The sequence below is a fragment of the Capra hircus genome, chromosome 6 (genome assembly GCF_001704415.2).
Source record: "Capra hircus breed San Clemente chromosome 6, ASM170441v1, whole genome shotgun sequence".
NCBI classification, from domain to species: Eukaryota; Metazoa; Chordata; class Mammalia; order Artiodactyla; family Bovidae; genus Capra; species Capra hircus.
The window spans coordinates 34574363-34595351 of record NC_030813.1 but is presented as its reverse complement, the minus strand read 5'-3'; the positions used below and the strand labels follow the sequence as shown (position 1 = coordinate 34595351).

General features: G+C 37.9%; 1 protein-coding gene and 1 pseudogene across 4 annotated transcripts in view; both read left to right on the top strand.

The window, feature by feature from the left end:
* Positions 1-20989, top strand: part of CCSER1 (coiled-coil serine rich protein 1) — a 1465340-nt gene that overhangs the window by 429332 nt on the left and 1015019 nt on the right. The gene's annotated exons all lie outside the window — the stretch shown is intronic.
* Positions 14566-17088, top strand: LOC108636213 (annotated as a pseudogene). The gene has a single exon (XR_001918175.1). The product of XR_001918175.1 is annotated as an adenylyl cyclase-associated protein 1 pseudogene (transcript).

Here is a 20989-nt window from a genome sequence, read left to right as displayed (position 1 = left end):
CACTGCATTTTAAAGATACTATCTCATGTAATGGAAACTATTTCCAACCCAGCCACTAGCTCACTCTTAGAATGGATTTTTTAGTTCATAAATCTTTCCAAAGATGAGTGATGAATAATTGGTTAGACATGGTTAGGACTAATGTTAAACCATCAAATTTGAATAGTTATGAAAGGTTCTGAGATCTCACCCTAAACTCTAATGAGTTGCCTGTCACAATTTCACGGACATTGGCAAAGAGATATGAGGCATATAGGCCAGAGACAAAAGAATATGCTACTTATAGTAAAGCAGCATCCAGAGTAATGTTGCAGTTTTGTTCCCTGAGCCCCAGTTCCCACAGGTCGATGTGATGACAGCCAAGTGATGCCTGCGTATGTGGTTAGGGAATATTTCAGAAGCATAAACCTGAGATTAGTAGTTTTCTTTTTTTTTCTTTTAAAGAAACGTTTAGTATACCTGTGCATACTGCATCCTGGAGAAAACATTAACTTTACTAAACTGTGCAAGTTAGGGAGTAATCCACAACACCATCCTCACTTCTGACATCAAATATGAGTCTAAACATCACCAAACCCAGCTTCATTTCTGCAGATTCACTGTACAGGTTCACAGAGCCCATGGGAAACTATCCTATTTGAGGTTATGGTATATTACAGTGAATATGGTTTGTCCTCTCCCAGTGGAGTTATGAATAGAGCTGTTTCCCCAGAAACTGTTTCTGACAGTATGGACAGAGGGTTGCTGAAACAGGGAGGTACACCCATGCTTTGGTATCCACGGTTTTTATTGAGGCTCTTTTACTTAAGCATAATTGACTGCAACATGGAGCGTCTTTGTTTCCAACTCCTCCAGAGTGCAAGTTTATACTCTCTGATCCAATATTCCTGTCCCAAATCACATCTGGTGTGGCCAGCTCCCACCTAAATTCCTGTTATACTATCCAGTGTGGCCAGAGGACTTGAGACATACAAAGATACTTCTATCAAGTATGATATTCTGGAGTTTAGAAATTACCTTGCAGAAGCCAAGGGCAAAACTAAATTCAGGCAAGCTTAAATTCTTTACTTCATACCCTGGAAAGTCAGCAGATCTCACTTGGTAGGGGGAAGGAAGCTATCTTTATCTCCATCTCTGCAGAGCTGTCTGCCTTTATAAGTATTTCTGACAAACTAGTCTTGGAGCAAAATAGCTATTAATGCCTAGATAAGTAGATTCATATAGAATAGTCTGCCAACAACTAGGTTTTGCTTTGCAGTTGATAAAACTTATCTCTTCAGATTCTCATACCCTAATTCCTAGCCTTTCAGGTGGACTAGAGTCCTTCTTTCACTGCAGAAAGATCTGCAGTTAGATCTGCAGAAAATGATCAGCCTACCTCTTTAACATCTATGTTGGTCATCGTAAAAGTCTTTCCACATTAGTTAGGCTTCTTATTCCATAAACATAGACATGAAACTTGAGCAATCTTTGGGAACTTTTCAATATGAATAGAAATCAGAGATTACCTGGAGGTGATAACAATGGGTTTCTCCATGAGATGGTCTTTTCAAACTTTGTTGCTATTTTCTGTAAAACAATGTGATTCCACAATGGTTATAAAATTAACAAAACCTACCCATGATTTATAATTCAAGGAGCTAACTTCATGTGATCCTGAAAATGCTATCCCATTTTTTGGCGGTAACAGACTCCTCTCTGCCCCCACAATCCCCAGGAGAGGACAGGTACTCCTCTTTGCCTTCAAACACCATCACCTGTCAACCACTACCCCCATTCCTATTAGTACACTTCCACATTTTAACAGTGGCTTTTATTCCACAAATTAATTTTCTCTCAAGTACTTCCATTGATGTAAAAGGGGAAATTATCCAGTGCTCCTTTCTATGTATTTGGCTCAAGCATGAATTCTTTTCCTTGATATCCCATAGCGAAGACTGGAGACTTTTAAAATATTTTTCTAAATTCTATGTCAGCTTTTCCAACCTATTTTCACTAAAATATGACTCCCTAAAAAAAAAAAAAATGTCACTGTCAAATACCTTTGGAAATGCTGTAGACAGTATTTTCCTTTAGGAAAATTCAAAATACACATTATGCATGAAAGGCTGTAACAAAATCCTGCAGCAAAACCTGGACAGGAGAATAACAACGTCTAAATAAAAACAGAATACAGCATGCAAATAACATATTTTCTTATATGATTTGCCCCCTACGGCATCAGATTCAGATTTCAAGGGCTGCTTTCCATGAGAAAAAAGGTCTATCACAGCCTTAATGCCCAGAAGCATTGGCTGAACTGGTTGACTCCTTAAGATCTAGACCTAAGAAAGTAAAGCTCAGTGAAAGAGGTTATTTCCTTTCCGGCTAACCTAATACTTTCCTTCTAAATGATTGTTCTTCTTGATAGATTTCCATATAATTATAGCTGTTAAGGAAGAGTAGTTTCATATTCAGGCAGCGACTTTGATCTCTGAATCCAACGGGGATGCCAAATTCAAAGTAAAATAATGCCTCCAAAATTCTTACATAAAATGCAGTAACTAGAGCAGGGATGAAGTGGTAGAGACATCAGTTTTCCAGTTCATTGATATCTCTTAGCTATAGCCTCTTTATAATCCCCTTTCAGTGATAAGAGAATTTTTTTGCTCTGAATAATGGCTGGATCAATTTTTTTCTTTTCTAGATATTCCTCAGTATTCTAATGCTATTTGTAGAAAATAACTAATGTGGAAACAAGATAATTTAGTGGAAAATAATTTCAATACCTTATATATGGTTTTAGTTGGAAAGTGAATGAGTTTAAAATACATATGTATATATAATGGAAGTGTATATATATTTCCTGTAAAATATTTACATATAAAAGGATATGTGATCCAATAACTTCCAGACATTCAAGCTGGATTTAGAAAAGGCAGAGGAACCAGAGATCAAATTGCCAATATCCATTGGATCATAGAAAAACCAAGAGAATTCCACAAAAACATTTACTTTTGCTTCACTGACTACACTAAAGCCTTTGACTGTATTGTTGTGTGGATGACAACAAACTGTGGAAAATTCTTCAAGAGATGGGAATACCAGACCACCTGACCTGCCTCCTAAGAAATCTGTATGCAGGTCAAGAAGCAACAATTAGAACTGGACATGGATCAACAGAGTGGTTCCAAACTGGGAAAAGAATAAATCAAGGCTGTGTATAGTCACCCTGCTTATTTAACTTATATGCAGAGTACTTCAGGCAAAATGCCCGACTGGATGAAGCACAAGCTGGAGTACGATTGCCAAGAGAAATATCAATAACTTCAAATATGCAGATGACACCACCCTTATGGCTGAAAGTGCAGAGGAACTGAAGAGCCTCTTGATGAAGGTGAAAGAGGAGAGTGAAAAAGCTGGCTTAAAACTGAACATTCAAAAATCGAGGATCATGGCATCCAGTTCCATCACTTCGTGGCAAATAGATATGGAAACAATGAAAACACTGAGAGACTATTTTCTTGGGATCCAAAATCACTGCAGATGGTGACTGCAGCCATGAAATTAAAAGATGCTCCTTGGAAGAAAAGCTATGACCAACTTACACAGCGTATTAAGAAGCAGAGACGTTACTTTGCTGACAAAGGTTCATGTAGTCAAAGCTATGGTTTTTCCACTAGTCATGTATGGATGTGAGAGTTGGACAGTGAAGGAAGCTGGGCATTGAAGAACTGGTTCTTTTGAGCTGTGGTGTTGGAGATGACTCTTGAGGATCAGTTGGACTGCAAGGAGATCAAACCAGTGAATCCTAAAGGAAATGAATCCTGAATGTTCATTAGAAGTACTGATGTTGAAGCTGAAGCTCTAATATTTTGACCACCTGATGCGAAGAGCTGACACAATAGAAAAGACCCTGATGCTGGGAAAGATCGAAGGCAGGAGGAGAAGGGGAAGACAGAGGATGATATGGTTGAATAGCATCACCGACTTGTTGCATATGAGTTTGAGCAAGCTCTGGGAGTTGCTGATGGACAGGGATGCCTGGCATACAGCAGTCCACAGGGTCACAAAGAGTCGGACATGATTAAGCAACTGAACAACAGCAATGTATATTTGCTATAAAAGATTATATTAGTGAAAAGAATACCTTTCAATACTTTGTTCTTTTTGAAAGCCTGGCATCCCCCCAACTACAAAAATCGTCTACTTGAAGAAATTGAAATTCCTGAAAAGGTGTAGATGTTACAATTATAAACATTAATATAGTATGCTAAATCAGCTTACAGTCATTCTCATTCAGGTTTGCCTTATTTGTTATTTATTTATTTATTAAGCTAATTTTTGCTCTTTATCTCTGGAGTACATTGGGTTTAATTTTCAAAAGTCTCTCTAAAGCCTAATTTATAAACCCAGTGTTTCATATGTGCATATTGCTACTTAAGGCTGTCAAAATTTAATTGAGCATGAGTTTTAATGGATTTGCAGGAAGAATTATTAAAACATTTGATCTACATTTCATACTTGAAAGGTTAGAAAGATAAAACATTCATTTGGAGATAAATTTATATGAGATAAATTTTAGAGATTAATTTCATGGTATTTATGGTTTATTGGGGTGACATTTTATCTATTCCTAGTGCTAAGCAATGCCAGTAGACAATGTGACATTGTTTTAGTAGAAGAGATGAAGGGGAGGTGTATATTTTATAAATTTTATTTACTTGTTTATTTTGAAAATTACCCTACTAGTAATTTTTAATTCTTATTTTAGAATAAAATGCCCATTTTGTCACAATTCATAACAAAGAAAATAGTACTGTTTTTCACCACTACCAAGGAAAAAGGTGTTGCATGAGCACTTTGCTTTCACCTTTTTATTAACACTTTATTTTTGGTCTCATAGTCTAATTTCTTCTACCTGAGCTATATTCTAGAGTAACTAAACTCAGACACATATTCTTCATCAAAAATAGGGCTTATACTTTCAAAAACTTTAAAACTTGGAATTCTGGATTAGAGAAAGCATTTGGAGAAAAAGGACATTGCAAGGAAATCATTCCAGTTTTCTCTAAGATACAGATCTGCTAAACATTATCAGATATACTTTCACTGATCTTAATTTAGAGAAAGATTTCAAATTAAAGATGACTTGCTAGACAGAAGACAATTTGCTTCGAAATTTTATGTGGCTTTACAAATTTACTTTATTTCAGAGGAAAATGATTTGTGAAATGTCTACTCTATACCAATTAATTTATATACCAATGCTAAAATATGCCTCATTGGTGTTTTATTAGAAAGCTGTTTGTTAAGTTTTTCTTATATATATGAGTCCATTTCCTAGAAAACTCATAATTTATATTTTAGCTAAAATTGAGTTCAGATGAGCTAAAGGATGAGGCTCAAGTTGACGTATAATGGACATTCATTCCTATGTCTCTGGAAACAAAGGAAAAGAAAAGGGCAATCACTCTGTGGGGCAATTTGCATTGACAGCTAGAAAGCATCTCATAATGGTCATAAAGAGAACTTAAAGAAGCCTAAGTCTGCACCTCTCAAGTGACAAACCCTGGTAGTGCACGTCGCTCTCATGCAGCTAGAGAAAAAGTAAGTTAGGTTGTACAATTAGCAGTCACATAGTCCACTCTAAGCTCAGGCTCCGCAGTCTACCCCAATCAACCCTTTCCAATGCCCCTTACCAGTACACCACTCATCCTCCAGCCCCAGATTGAGCCTTTCAGTTCCTACTATAGCAGGTGAAACTGTAAGACAGTAGTGTAGACATGCAAGTCTTCCTCCTGGTTACAAATACAAAAAGCTGTTATTTTCACTGACAGTTTCAAAGGACAGAAGAAATGGGGAGCTTGACATATGTAGGAGGCCCTGGAAGTGATGACTCTTAGAATGCTAGAAAGCAGGAATGCCAAACATTTTGAAGAGTTTTCAGAGGTTCTGAGATTTTAGGTCCTTGGATTTTAGGATAACAACCTAATGTGACTTGTCTCATGAATAGTGGGAACTGGGAAACTCCTATTATTTATGTCATGATAAACTGAATAGATAGAGAAGAAGGTTGTAGTTGTAGTAACATTTTGTAAACAATTTTAGCATAATTTCAAGGTAAGCACTGGTATTTCCTTCCTCAATAAGTGCTCACCCTGTGATGTTTTCAAACTTCACTATGCCAAAGAATCACTGAGCGAGGAGAGTGAGCAAGAATTTTTAATTTGCAGATTTCTGAGCCTTGTTCTTGGATTTTGAATCAAGATCAAATTAGTCTGATCTATGAACCAAGAATTTGCTTGTGAAATAAAGAGCAAATCTGGATCCAATTCCAGCAGCCTTTGTAGCATACTTTATGAAGCTTTGCTCCTATCAGCATCTGTTGTATAATAATATGTGTTGCACACCCACAAAAATTTTGGGCATCATTTACAGATCACACACTGGTGTCTTCACTGGGTTCTTTTCTGTGAAGCTTCATTCGGTAAATATTAGTTGGCCAGTTCCTTAGCAAGACATGGTGTCTATCCACCAATTACATTTAGCTTAATATACTATTTCATTCTTTCATGTTTCTTAGATGTCTGTACTACAGAAAGGTATACAGTGAAACTTTTCACTCCACAAACTTTGTCAATAAGGAGAAATATCACATGATTAAGTGATCATAATAAAACATAGAAATAACTGCCAGAAAATAAGTTAAGATGCAAGATTTTTTTCCAGGAGACTGTTTTCAGGTTTGGGCAGATATAACAGTGGGATATTTTGGGAAATAATCTGTGGCACTGTTGAAATGAAACCAGTTAGACTCTGACACCCCCAGGCTAGGGGAGAAAGCTTTGGCAGATGATGTGAAGGTGAAGTGTATGCACAGAGAACCCTGGATTGGATATGTATAGAGAACAACTTTAGATACTGCATAGGGCAACTAAATAACAATATGATTGAAAAGATAAGTAATAGATCAAGTAAAATAGACTCTAGCTAAAAGACCCCTTGAATTCTAAATGGAGAGTATAATCCTTGTATAGTTAACAAAATGGCACTAAGGTTTAGGGTTGGGAGCAATATTTCAGGATGATGTTCTAGTTAAGTATATAATGGATTAAAAATGAGGAGGTTGGTGTTTAGGAGACCATTGAGACTAGATGAGATTCAAAAGTACCTGAGTTTAAATAAAGAATAAAGGAAAAATGATGTTAGGAAGATTTATACAGGCAGATTAAATAAGTCTTGGTAGCTTCTGTACAGAAGGAGGATTCAAAGCCATTTCTAGAATTTCATAGCTAGGTGACTGAGAGTAGTGATAACACTAACACAAATCAACTAGCTGCATCATTGTTGCCTGACTGAACGTGAGTGCACTTCCCTGCACACAGTAAAGCCAGTCAGCTGATTTACCAGTGGAGTGAAGCATTAGCTGCAAGCACCAAGCAAGGAGTACAGGCAGCTAATACTCAAAAGACCCACATTCCCCACTGAGTTTCAAAAAAGGGGTTTTAAAGGCAAAGTGAGGGAGAGTGGCAGGATACGTGATCAGCTCGTACACACCTCTCTGCTTGGTTGACTGTGAAGTGACAGGGGTTAACATCGTTGATCCTCAGGCTCCAGCTAATCTGAAGACTACATGCTTGTGGTTATTTAGTTAATTTCTTCCATCTGGTGGGGGTTTTAGAATCTGCACAACAGCTCAGGAATGTACATTAGACACTATCAACTTTGTCCTTTGGGGGGAACTGAAGTTTCTGTGACCTCTATATGACTTCTTTATTGTTTAAATTGTTGCCAGGTCTCCTGACGCAACTACTTAAATTTTTTTTTTAACTATATATTCACATTCCTTCAATCACTGATTCTTAAGCCAGCCTTTTATGACTCAGGGGAGACCTGGAAGATTAAAGCTTTTCTACAGACAAGAGTGAGGTTGCAGACATGGTGAGCAGCAAAGAGTCTGTTCTGGGAAGGCCCCATAGGGTCTTAGTTGGTTACATCATTACTCAAACCATCTATTAGATTTCTTTATAAGTATTAGATTTCACTTCTGTTTTCAGTGCTTCATCATTCTTCCATTATGGAATTTGGAAAAATAGGGGTTGAATACCAGGGGAAGAATAGCCAATAAAGAGTTGAGGAGAGAGAACAGTGTGGAGATTCCTTTAAAAACTGGAAATAGAACTGCCTTATGACCCAGCAATCCCACTGCTGGGCATACACACTGAGGAAAACAGAATTGAAAGAGACACGTGTACCCCAATGTTCATCACAGCACTGTTTATAATAGCCAGGACATGGAAGCAACCTAGATGTCCATCAGCAGTTGAATGGATAAGAAAGCTGTGGTACATATACACAATGGAGTATTACTCAGCCATTAAAAAGAATACATTTGAATCAGTTCTAATGAGGTGGATGAAACTGGAGCCTATTATACAGAGTGAAGTAAGCCAGAAAGAAAAACACCAATACAGTATACTAACACATATATATGGAATTTAGAAAGATGGTAACAATAACCCTGTATGCGAGACAGCAGAAGAGACTCAGATGTATAGAACAATCTTTTGGACTCTGTGGGAGAGGGTGAGGGTGGGATGATTTGGGAGAATGGCATTGAAACATGTATAATATCATGTAAGGAACAAATCACCATCCAGGTTTGATGCAGGATACAGGATGCTTGGGGCTGGTGCACTGGGATGACCCAGAGGGATGGTATGAGGAGGGAGGAGGGAGGGGGGTTCAGGATGGGGAACACGTGTGTATACCTGTGGCAGATACATGTTGATGTATGGCAAAACCAATACAATATTGTAAAGTAATTAGCCTCCAATTAAAATAAATAAATTTATTTTTAAAAAAGGAATGGATATTTATAAGGAAGAGTTGCTTAATTTGTTTTCCTGTAGCCTAGCATGTGCTAAAAGTATATAGCATATGAAAAACTATATACCACATTCAAAGTTAAGTAATTGTTATCCTTCAGTTCAGTACAGTTCAGTCACTCAGTAATGGCAAAATCTTTGTGACCACATGGACTGCAGCATGCCAGGCTTCTGTGTCCACCACTGATTCCCTGAGTTTACTCAAACTCATGTCCATTGAGTTGGTGATGCCATCCAACCATCTCATCCTCTGTCGTCCCTTTCTGTTCCTGCCTTCAATCTTTCCCAGCATCAGGGTCTTTTCAGATGAGTCAGTTCTTCACATCAGGTGACCAAAGTATTAGAGTTTCAGCTTCAGCATCAGTCCTTCCAATGAATATTCAGGACTAATTTCCTTTAGGATGGATTGCTTGAATCTCCCTCCAGTCCAAGGGACTCTCAAGAGTCTTCTCCAACACCTCAGTTCAAAAGCATCAATTCTACAACACTCAGATTTCTTTAGAGTCCAACTCTCGCATCCATGCATGACTACTGGAAAAAACATAGCCTTGACTAGATGGAACTTTGTTGGCAAAGTAATGTCTCTCTATTTTAATATGCGGTCTAAATTTGTCATAATTTCTCTCCCAAGGAGCAAGCGTCTTTTAATTTCATGGCTGAAGTCACCATGTGCAGTGATTTTGAAGCCCCAAAAAATAAAGTCTCACTATTTCCACTGTCTCCCCACCTATTTGTCTTGAAGTGATGGAACTGGATGCCATGATCTTAGTTTTCTGAATGTTGAGCTTTAAGCTAACTTTTTCATGCCTCTTTCACTTTCATCATGAGGCTCTTTAGTTCTTCTTTGCTTTCTGCCATAAGGGTGGTGTCATCTGCATATCTGAGGTTATTGATATTTCTCCTGGCAATCTTGATTCCAGCTTGTGCTTCCTCCAGCCCAGCGTTTCTCATGATGTACTCTGCATAGAAGTTAAATAAGCAGGATGACAATATACAGCCTTGACGTACTCCTTTCCCTATTTGGAACCAATCTGTTGTTCCATGTCTAGTTCTAACTGTTGCTTCCTATCTGGCAAATAGTTTTCTCAAGAGGTATGTCATGTGGTCTGGTGTTCCCATCTCTTTAAGAATTTTCCACAATTTGTTCTGATCCACATACTCAAAGGCTTTGGCATAGTCAATAAATCAGAAATAGATGTTTTTCTGGAACTCTTGCTTTTTCAATAATTCAATGGATGTTGGTAATTTGGTCCCTGGTTCCTCTGCCTTTTCTAAACCCAACTTGAACATCTGGATATTCATGATTCACAAACTGTTGAAGCCTGGCTTGGATAATTTTGAGCATTACTTTGCTAGCATATAATATGAGTAGAATTGTGCAGCAGTGGAATTCTTTGGCATTGCCTTTCTTTTGGACTGGAATGAAAACTGACCTTTTCCAGTCCTGTGGCCACTGCTGAGTTTTCCAAATATGCTGGCATATTGAGTGCAGCACTTTAACAGCATTATCTTTAAGGATTTGAAATTGCTCGTCTGGAATTGTTACCCTTAAAGTAAGTCATTTACTAAAGATGGGAATTGTCTAAGAGGAGAATAATAACTTGGAATAATGTTTGATCATGAAATTTAATTTTTATGTAATTATTAATCCTGTTATTTCCTATTTTATTTAAGGTCCTATGATATTCTGATTCATACTTCCAAGTGAACTTTTGCAAATGAACTTTTCATTCATTCACATTTTTAATTGCATCTTATAGTTCCCTTGAACTATCAAAACTTATTTAGTAAACTAATTATTCAAACAAAAAAAGGTTGTGTGAAACAAATTGAAATGAAAGAGATGATGAATGTCAACTGACATTAAGGAGCAATCATTCTTTGATGTGTTTATATTAGCATGGAAAGCAAAGAGGGGAGAGGGAGAGACACTAATATTCAAACACTTTAAATGAAGTAGCCTAATTTGGTACCTCAGTATAAGAGTTTGAGGAATGGAGTGGTCGTTTCTGTCATAGTTGTTGAAAGCCACTTCATAGTGATTGTTAACATCTTTCTGTTTGCAAATGGTATCTTCATATTTTTATATGAATTACATATGATAAATTAGTTTGCCAGTAGATTTTAAAAGCATATTCCTTATATTTTGTACCTTTGGGGAAAAGGATTAGTTAACTAGGGGACTACATAAGCATTCATAGAGTACATTTTCCCTTGAGAATATAGAAAGAGGCAACCGAGAGTAAGCTGACATTTTGATATTGCAGCTGCTGCTGCTGCTGCTAAGTCACTTCAGTTGTGTCCGACTCTGTGCGACCCCATAGACGGTAGCCCACCAGCCTCCCCTGTCCCTGGGATTCTCCAGGCAAGAGTTTACTTTTTTTCTTGATTCTTCCCTTTTTTTTCCTTCTTTTCAAAAGACACTTGTAAATTAGTCAGTGTCGTAATTTCCTAGAACTGCTGTACCAAAATAATAGAAGTGAGTGATCTGAAACAACAGAAATGTATTATTGAACAGTTGTGGAGACTAGAAGTCCAAAAGCAAGATGCCAGCAGAGTGGGTTTCTTCTGAAGGCTGTGCAGGAGAATCTACTCCATTTCTCTCTTAGCTTCTGATGATGCTTCCAATCCTTGGCATTACTTGCCTTATGAATGCATCACTCTTATCTCAGCCACTATCTTCATATGACATTTTTCTTATGTCCTTGTGCCTTAACCTGGCCATATTCTTATAAAGACACCTGTGGACTGCCAGGCTCCTCTGTACATGGGATTCTCCAGGCAAGAATACTGGAATGGGTTGCCATTTCCTTCTCCAGGGGATCTTCCTGACCCAGCACTTCATCTCTTACATCTCCTGCATTGGTAGGCAGATTCTTTACCACTAGCACCACCTGGGAAGCACTACACAATATTGGGGGCTGCTAATCCAAAATTCATAGTGTAGGCTGGCAGGCTGAAAACTTAAGCAAGATTTCTCCCATAATCTTGAAGCAGAATTTCTTCTTCACTGGCAAACCTCAGTTTTTGTTCTCTAGGTTGAGACCCACTTCAACTACCAAGAGGAATTTCCTTTACTTAAAGTCAATTGACTTTAAATATGAATCACATCTGCAGAATACCTTCACAGTAACATCTAGACTTCTATCTGACCAAACAACTAGGCACCAATTGATGAATATCCTTGCCAAGTTGACATAAAAAATGAACTATCACACTCAACCAAGAGGAGATAATGAAAATAATGGACTAAGAAGAAGGGAGAACATGTGTACTTAAAAATCTCTTTGAACAGAGGATTTGCTGGTTTTACATCTAGATATTTTAATGCTATTTAAATTATTGCCTAATATTTAGATGATGTTATCTAAGTATGCAATATATGCTGTTATCATCACTCTGGATATTTTTACTCTTTAGTGTGTTTTATCAACACGTGAACTGTTGCATTCCTGATCATCATCATAAGTTAGACCATCTCTCTTTTCTATATTCTACCTAGAATTGTACTTAAAAAAAAATGTATGTGATGTTTTAATATATTTTACATTATTTTCATTGCTAATAGAGTAAAATTTTATACCAGAATTAGAATGCAATTTATAATGGATATTTAATACATAAATGTATGTTTGATAAATATTTATAACTATATACTCTTTAATAGCCTAGGATTTTAATCACCTACTATATTTTTTTATTCTGGAAATGAAGTTTTTGATAAAGACTTGTGATGATAAAAAGCACGCTTATCTCTCCATTGCTCTTAGTGATAAGTCCAAATCTTTTAACATGTCTTTTAAGAGCCAGGAAGATCTGACTTCTGCTTTCTATTCAAGCAATCATTTTTCACCTTCTGTTCCTGTTTTCTACTCCAGCTTTATTGAGTTTCCATTTGTTCCCTGGAAATGACATTTGTTCTTACATCCAGGGGTAAGAACTCACTTTTGTTTTAGCCAGACTACCTTCTTCATTATTCAGCCTCTCTCCCCACACCTTTTACATGGTAACTAATCATTTTTTATCTCTTGAGTCTCCTATGCATTCTTTTGGTTTTACTTCTTGTGGAGAGTCTTATGAAAATAGCCAAAAAATATTAGCTAGCCCTAACCTCTGTACTCAAAGTATCTTCTGCATTTTTTGTTGTTGCCCACTATCTAATAAATAAATCTAATAAATAAATTGCCTTTCTAGTAAATTCCTTGTATCTCATCTTCACTGAACTCTAAGCATTATAAGACTAGGGATTATGTCTTTTTATTTACTCATATTACTCAGCATCTCAAGATGTAGTACAGCATAATATTAGTGGCTGAATATTAAATAAATTAATTGGTATATTACCTTTTTATTGTTAAATAATACAGCACATAGTAGGCTTATGCTCTAACACAAATGTTCTATAAAGATTAAAATATAGAAATATTAAATGTAAATCCAACAACACATTAAAAAGATCATACACCATGACCAAGTGGGCTTTATTCCAGGGATGCAAGGATTCTTCAATATCCGCAAATTAATCAATGTAATTCACCACGTTAACAAATTGAAAAATTAAAGCCGTATGATTATCTCAATAGATGCAGAGAAGGCCTTTGACAAAATTCAACATCCATTTATGATAAAAACTCTCCAGAAAGCAGGAATAGAAGGAACATACCTCAACATAATAGAAGCTATATATGACAAACCCACAGCAAACATTATCCTCAATGGTGAAAAATTGAAAGCATTTCCTCTAAAGTCAGGAACAAGACAAGGGTGCCCACTTTCACCTCTACTGTTCAACATAGTTCTGGAAGTTTTGGCCACAGCAATCAGAGCAGAAAAAGAAATAAAAGGAATCCAAACTGGAAAAGAAGAAGTAAAACTCTCACTGTTTGCAGATGACATGATCCTCTATATAGAAAACCCTAAAGACTCCACCAGAAAATTACTAGAGCTAATCAGTAAATATGGTAAAATTGCAGGATATAAAATCAACACACAGAAATCCCTTGCATTCCTATACACTAATAATGAGAAAGTAGAAAAAGAAATTAAGGAAACAATTCCATTCACCATTGCAACGAAAAGAATAAAATACTTAGGAATATATCTACCTAAAGAAACTAAAGACCTATATATAGAAAACTATAAAACACTGATGAAAGGAATCAAAGAGGACACTAATAGATGGAGAAATATACCATGTTCATGGATTGGAAGAATCAATATAGTGAAAATGAGTATACTACCCAAAGCAATTTACAAATTCAGTGTAATCCCTATCAAGCTACCAGCCATATTTTTCACAGAACTAGAACAAATAATTTCAAGATTTGTATGGAAATACAAAAAACCTTGAATAGCCAAAGCAGTCTTGAGAAAGAAGAATGGAACTGGAGGAATCAACTTGCCTGACTTCAGGCTCTACTACAAAGCCACAGTCATCAAGACAGTATGGTACTGGCACAAAGACAGAAATATAGATCAATGGAACAAAATAGAAAGCCTAGAGATAAATCCACACACCTATGGACACCTTATCTTTGACAAAGGAGGCAAGAATATACAATGGAGTAAAGACAATCTCTTTAACAAGTGGTGCTGGGAAAACTGATCAACGACTTGTAAAAGAATGAAACTAGATCACTTTCTAACACCACACAGAAAAATAAACTCAAAATGGATTAAAGATCTAAATGTAGAAGTCTGAGGTGGTACATTATGGCTGACATGCGAAATCTGGTAGAAAGATTGGAGAGAGTGGTGGGCCGCCTGGAGGCAGTCTCCCATGCCTCTGACACACATTGTGGGTATGGAGACAGTGCTGCAAAAGCAGGAACAACTCCATATGTGCAAGCGTTTGACTCACTGCTGGCCAGTCCTGTGGCAGAGTACCTCAAGATCAGTAAAGAGATTGGGGGAGATGTGCAGAAACATGTGGAGATGGTCCACACAGGTCTGAAGTTAGAGCGAGCTCTCTTGGTTACAGCCTCTCAGTGCCAGCAGCCAGCAGGCAACAAGCTTTCTGACTTGTTGGCACCCATCTCCGAGCAGATCCAAGAAGTGGTGACCTTCCGGGAGAAGAACCGAGGCAGCAAGTTGTTCAATCACCTGTCAGCTGTCAGCGAAAGTATCCAGGCCCTGGGTTGGGTGGCTATGGCTCCCAAGCCTGGTCCCTATGTGAAGGAAATGAATGATGCTGCCATGTTTTATACAAATCGAGTCCTCAAGGAGTACAAAGATGTGGGTAAAAAGCACGTGGACTGGGTCAAAGCTTACTTGAGTATATGGACAGAGCTGCAGGCTTACATTAAGGAGTTCCATACCACCGGACTAGCCTGGAGCAGAACGGGGCCTGTGGCAAAAGAACTGAGTGGCTTGCCATCTGGACCCTCTGCTGGATCTGGTCCTCCTCCTCCTCCCCCGCCAGGCCCACCTCCACCCCCAGTCCCCACCAGATCAGGTTCAGATGACTCTGCCTCACACTCAGCACTGTTTGCGCAGATTAATCAGGGGGAGAGCATCACACATGCCCTGAAACACGTATCCGATGACATGAAGACTCACAAGAACCCTGCCTTGAAGGCTCAGAGTGGTCTGATACGAAGTGGCCCCAAACCCTTCTCTGCATCTAAACCAGATCCCCTCAAACCAGTCACAAAGAAGGAGCCAGCTCTACTTGAACTGGAGGGCAAGAAGTGGAGAGTGGAAAATCAGGAGAATGTTTCCAACCTGGTGATAGAGGATACAGAGCTGAAAGAGGTGGCTTACATATTCAAGTGTGTGAACTCGACATTGCAAATCAAGGGCAAAATTAACTCCATTACAGTAGATAACTGTAAGAAACTTGGTCTGGTGTTTGATGACGTGGTGGGCATTGTGGAGATAATCAATAGTAAGGATGTCAAAGTTCAGGTAATGGGTAAAGTGCCAACCATTTCCATCAACAAAACAGATGGCTGCCACGTTTACCTGAGCAAGAACTCCCTGGATTGTGAGATAGTCAGTGCCAAATCTTCTGAGGTGAATGTCCTCATTCCTACAGAAGGCAGTGACTTCAGTGAGTTCCCAGTCCCTGAGCAGTTCAAGACCCTATGGAATGGGCAGAAGTTGGTCACCACAGTGACAGAAATTGCTGGATAAGCGAAGTGCCACTGGGTTCCTTGCCCTCTCCCTCACACCATGGGATAAATCTGTATCAAGATGGTTCTTTTTTAGATTTCCTCTACCTTTCTGCTCTTAAACTGCTTCTCTGCTTTGAGAAGCACAGCTACCTGCCTTCACTGAAATATACCTCAGGCTGAGATTTGGGGTGGAATAGCAGGTCAGTTGATCTTCCGCAGGAAGGTGCAGCTCTTTCATATCAGCTCAACCACACCGCCAGTCCATTCTTAAGCAACTGCAGACCAGGACAGGTGTGTTTTAGCTTTCAGCCTTTGGGGTTATTTGACCAACAAATAGTCTTTTGGGAAGACTATAGCAGTCCCAGGAATTAACAGGTCAGAATGTTCACACAAGTTAACCTTTTTCTAACAATGAGTGTGAAGGTAACAGCAGCTGATCCTAGTTAGTTCTTCTAACTTAAACTAATTTTCACTATTGACAAGTGAGGGAAGGGTTGCACGGGACCAAAGGCTGAAGCTTGGCCATCTAGCATTCCTAGCAAAATGCTTTCCTACAAGCATTCCTTTTCTTCTGCATTCCATCCCGCACCTGCCCAAACCTGACCGTAGGTTGTCCTGTGTTAGCTGCTGTGGTGGTGCCCTGCACCCAGGCCAGCTAAAGGAGTCTCGGACCCTCTCTCTCGGGCCCCTGCCCAGCACCTTCCTACAGAGATGACTTAAAAAGAGAGAAAAAAAAAAGAAGACCCCACCATTCCCAGAAATGTGGCTTCCCTTTCCCCTTCCATTCTAGGTGCCCGTCATCCACCTTCAATGCTTCTGTGGCAGTCATGCTCACAACTTTGGGCTTCTGTCTGGGCACCTGAACAAAGGACTAAAATCTCCACTGCAGGCTGTTTTTAGGTCTTGTGTAAAAATCTTGCACAGCCTTGCTAATGCAACTTTCAGTTTTTCCTCTAGGACAAACACTTTACCAAAATATGCAACTTTTTTTTGGTGGGAAGAGAGATTGTCCTGTGATTTCTACCCATTTCCTGAGGCCTGTGGAAATAAACCTTTATGTACTTAAAGTTATACAGAAAATAGAATAAAATTAATACGAAACTCAAAAAAAAAAAAAAAAAAGATCTAAATGTAAGACCAGAAACTATAAAACTCCTAGAGGAGAACATAGGCAAAACACTCTCTGACATAAATCACAGCAGGATCCTCTATGATCCACCCCCCAGAATTCTGGAAATAAAAGCAAAAATAAACAAATGGGATCTAATTAAAATTAAAAGCTTCTGCACAACAAAAGAAAATATAAGCAAGGTGAAAAGATAGCCTTCTGAATGGGAGAAAATAATAACAAATGAAGCAACTGACAAACAACTAATCTCAAAAATATACAAGCAACTTATGCAGCTCAATTCCAGAAAAATAAATGACCCAATCAAAAAATGGGCCAAAGAACTAAATAGACATTTCTCCAAAGAAGACATACAGATGGCTAACAAACACATGAAAAGATGTTCAACATCACTCATTATTAGAGAAATGCAAATCAAAACCACAATGAGGTACCACTTCACACCAGTCAGAATGGCTGCGATCCAAAAATCTGCAAGCAGTAAATGCTGGAGAGGGCGTGGAGAAATGGGAACCCTCTTACACTGTTGTGGGAATGCAAACTAGTACAGCCACTATGGAGAACAGTGTGGAGATTCCTTAAAAAATTGCAAATAGAATTGCCTTATGACCCAGCAATCCCACTGCTGGGCATACACACTGAGGAAACCAGAATTGAAAGAGATGCATGTACCCCAATGTTCACTGCAGCACTGTTTATAATAGCCAGGACATGGAAACAACCTAGATGTCCATCAGCAGATGAATGGATAAGAACGCTGTGGTACATATACACAGTGGAGTGTTACTCAGCTATTAAAAAGAATACATTTGAATCAGTTCTAGTGAGGTGGATGAAACTGGAGCTGATTATACAGAGTGAAGTAAGCCAGAAAGAAAAACACCAATAAAGTATACTAACACATATATATGGAATTTAGAAAGATGGCAATGATGACCCTGTATGCGAGACAGCAAAAGAGACACAGATGTGTAGAGCGGACTTTTGGACTCAGAGGGAGAGGGAGAGGGTGGGATGATTTGGGAGAATGGCATTGAAACATGTATACGTAAGAAACGAATCGCCAGTCTATGTCCAATGCATGATACTGGATGCTTGGGGCTGGTGCACAGGGATGACCCAGAGAGATATTATGGGGAGGGAGGTGGGACGGGGGTTCATGTTTGGGAATGCATGTATAGCCGTGGTGTATTCATGTCAATGTATGGCAAAACTAATACAGTATTGTAAAGTAAAATAAAGTAAAAATAAAAATTAAAAAAAAATTAAATGTAAAGATAGGATATGATAACAATTTAAGACAGTTTTTCATCAAGGAATTGTGATTTATACTGTGCTATATGATTAGCCTTTCTATAGTTTTTTGAATGCTAGCCATGCAGAAGTTATTTAACAACTCTGATTTATTGATAATGTCAAAGTACACTATAAGGTTATTCCGTTATTCTTAAGATTGAGATAAATAACCTGAATTATTTTTGCATTTATGTATAAACTTTAAATAATAGTGTTAACTCTCAACAGTGCAAGAGTGGTTCCTAAATTAGTACTTTTTAATAATGTAACTTTAATCAAATATTATTTGTGTGTTGAAATTCTCTTCCTAAAATGTTAATTGAATTATTCTTCTAATCACAAAGCAATTATAAATTTCAAACATTTATAAAAGAAGAAACTAATACGTATTAGCTTTAGAAGGAAAAAAGTGTGAACAAAGGTGATAGAATTACTTATCATTTCCTATTATATTTGTTTTCTGATTCTCATTTTAAATAATTAAACATGTATGGCTGTTATACATTAGAACTACTAACAAAGTACTACAAGGTGATGAGGCCTGAGTCTTTCTCACCATCCAGAGCCTATAATTGCTCGTTAACATTTACTAAGATAGGATGGTGTGCTCAGTTGCTCGGTCGTGTGCGACTCTGCAGTCCCATGGATTGTAGTCTGGCAGGTTCCTCTATCCATGGGATTTCCCAAACAAGAATACTGGAGTGGGTTTCCATTTCCTTTTCCAGAGATTAAGAAAGGAAGACCTAGATAATTGCAAATTTGGGAAATAGTTAACTCATTAATCTAAACAGATTAAAAATAATTCTATTTCACTGTTATTTAAATATCTTTACTTGATGCTTACTTTGCATAACTGTTAATAGAATATCTGAACAAGAGAAAGTTACTGCATTTGTCTATGCAAATAGCTGGATTCGCAGATAGAAATGTAACTACTACTGAATGCATTTAAGCTCTCTAAAGTTCATTTTCTCATCTGTAAAATGATAAAAATAAAAGAATGAAATTGCTGCCTTTAAGAGGTATTCACACAACTCATCATATAAAATATAGTTTAAAGCCTTTTAAAACCACAGTGCTGTATGTGCACTGTGTATTTTAATCAAGTTTTGTTTTTCTTCTACATGTGATAATATTTAACATAGCATTATTTTATAGGTAAAAACAAAAAATTGGAGACAATGTTCATAATAAATGTTAAAACAAGTTATGCAATGGCAACCCACTCCAGTACTCTCGCCTGGAAAATCCCATGGGCGGAGGAGCCTGGTAGGCTGCAGTCCATGGGGTCGTGACCAGTTGGATACAACTGAGCGACTTCACTTTCACGAATTGGAGAAGGTAATGGCAACCCACTCCCTGTGTTCTTGCCTGGAGAATCCCAGGGATGGGGAAGCCTGGTGGGCTGCCGTCTATGGGGTTGCACAGAGTCGGACACGACTGACGTAACTTAGCAGCAGTAGCGGTAGCAGCATGCTACCTCCAAAATATGTGATGATATGCTTCTGTTAAATAAGGAAGATTTATATTTACTACCATAGAAGATGACATGTTGTTACATCCATGGCATATTGTAAAATTAAAAGTAAAAATTTAAGCTGGGAAGTATAGATATCAAGCTGTTAACATTTATCCCTTCCCTGAGAATGTAGGTGTTGGGTTCCAGGGAGTTTGTTTTTTCCATGTGTGCTCTGTTTGATTTTTTTAAACAACAGTATTTGATCACTTTTGCAGTAAAGATTCAGTTCATCCTTAAAGAGCAAATATATTTAATGAATTTTGAATTACTACCATATTTTGGGTATTATCAATTATATATGGGAATATTTGGAGACCTATACTGTTCCTTTGGTTTTGTTTATAGAGGACAACTCAAGTATGAGATTATATTACCAGTTTACTGCGATATACTGATAGATAAAAGTGCTCCCCAAAGGACAGGAGCCTAAGTATAATGGAAATGTCCAAATGGAAGTTCTTGAAAATATGCCACTGTTTGGGAGAACTTATATTTTCCTAAGTGAATGCAGATTTTACTTTTCCTATCCTAAATCTGAAGAATTTGACTTATATCTAGTTACTACTGAAGGTATTTAAATATGATACTGTTTATGCTATTGATCTCTTTAGCACTGGGGAGTATAAGAAGGACAGCACCTTTGAGTTGCTGAATATGAGGAGAGAGCCAATTCCTAATTAAATATTCCCGAAAAAGTTGGCTTAAAGCTCAACATTCAGAAAACGAAGATCATGGCATCTGATCCCATCACTTCATGGGAAATAGATGCGGAAACAGTGAACTGCAGCCATGAAATGAAAAGACGCTTACTCCTTGGAAGAAAAGTTATGACCAACCTAGATAGCATATTGAAAAGCAGAGACATTACTTTGCCAACAAAGGTCCATCTAGTCAAGGCTATGGTTTTTCCAGTGGTCATGTATGGATGTGAGTTGGACTGTGAAGAAAGCTGAGCACTGAAGAATTGATGCTTTTGAACTATGGTGTTGGAGAAGACTCTTGAGAGTCCTTTGGACTGCAAGGAGATCCAACCAGTCCATTCTAAAGGAGATCAACCCTG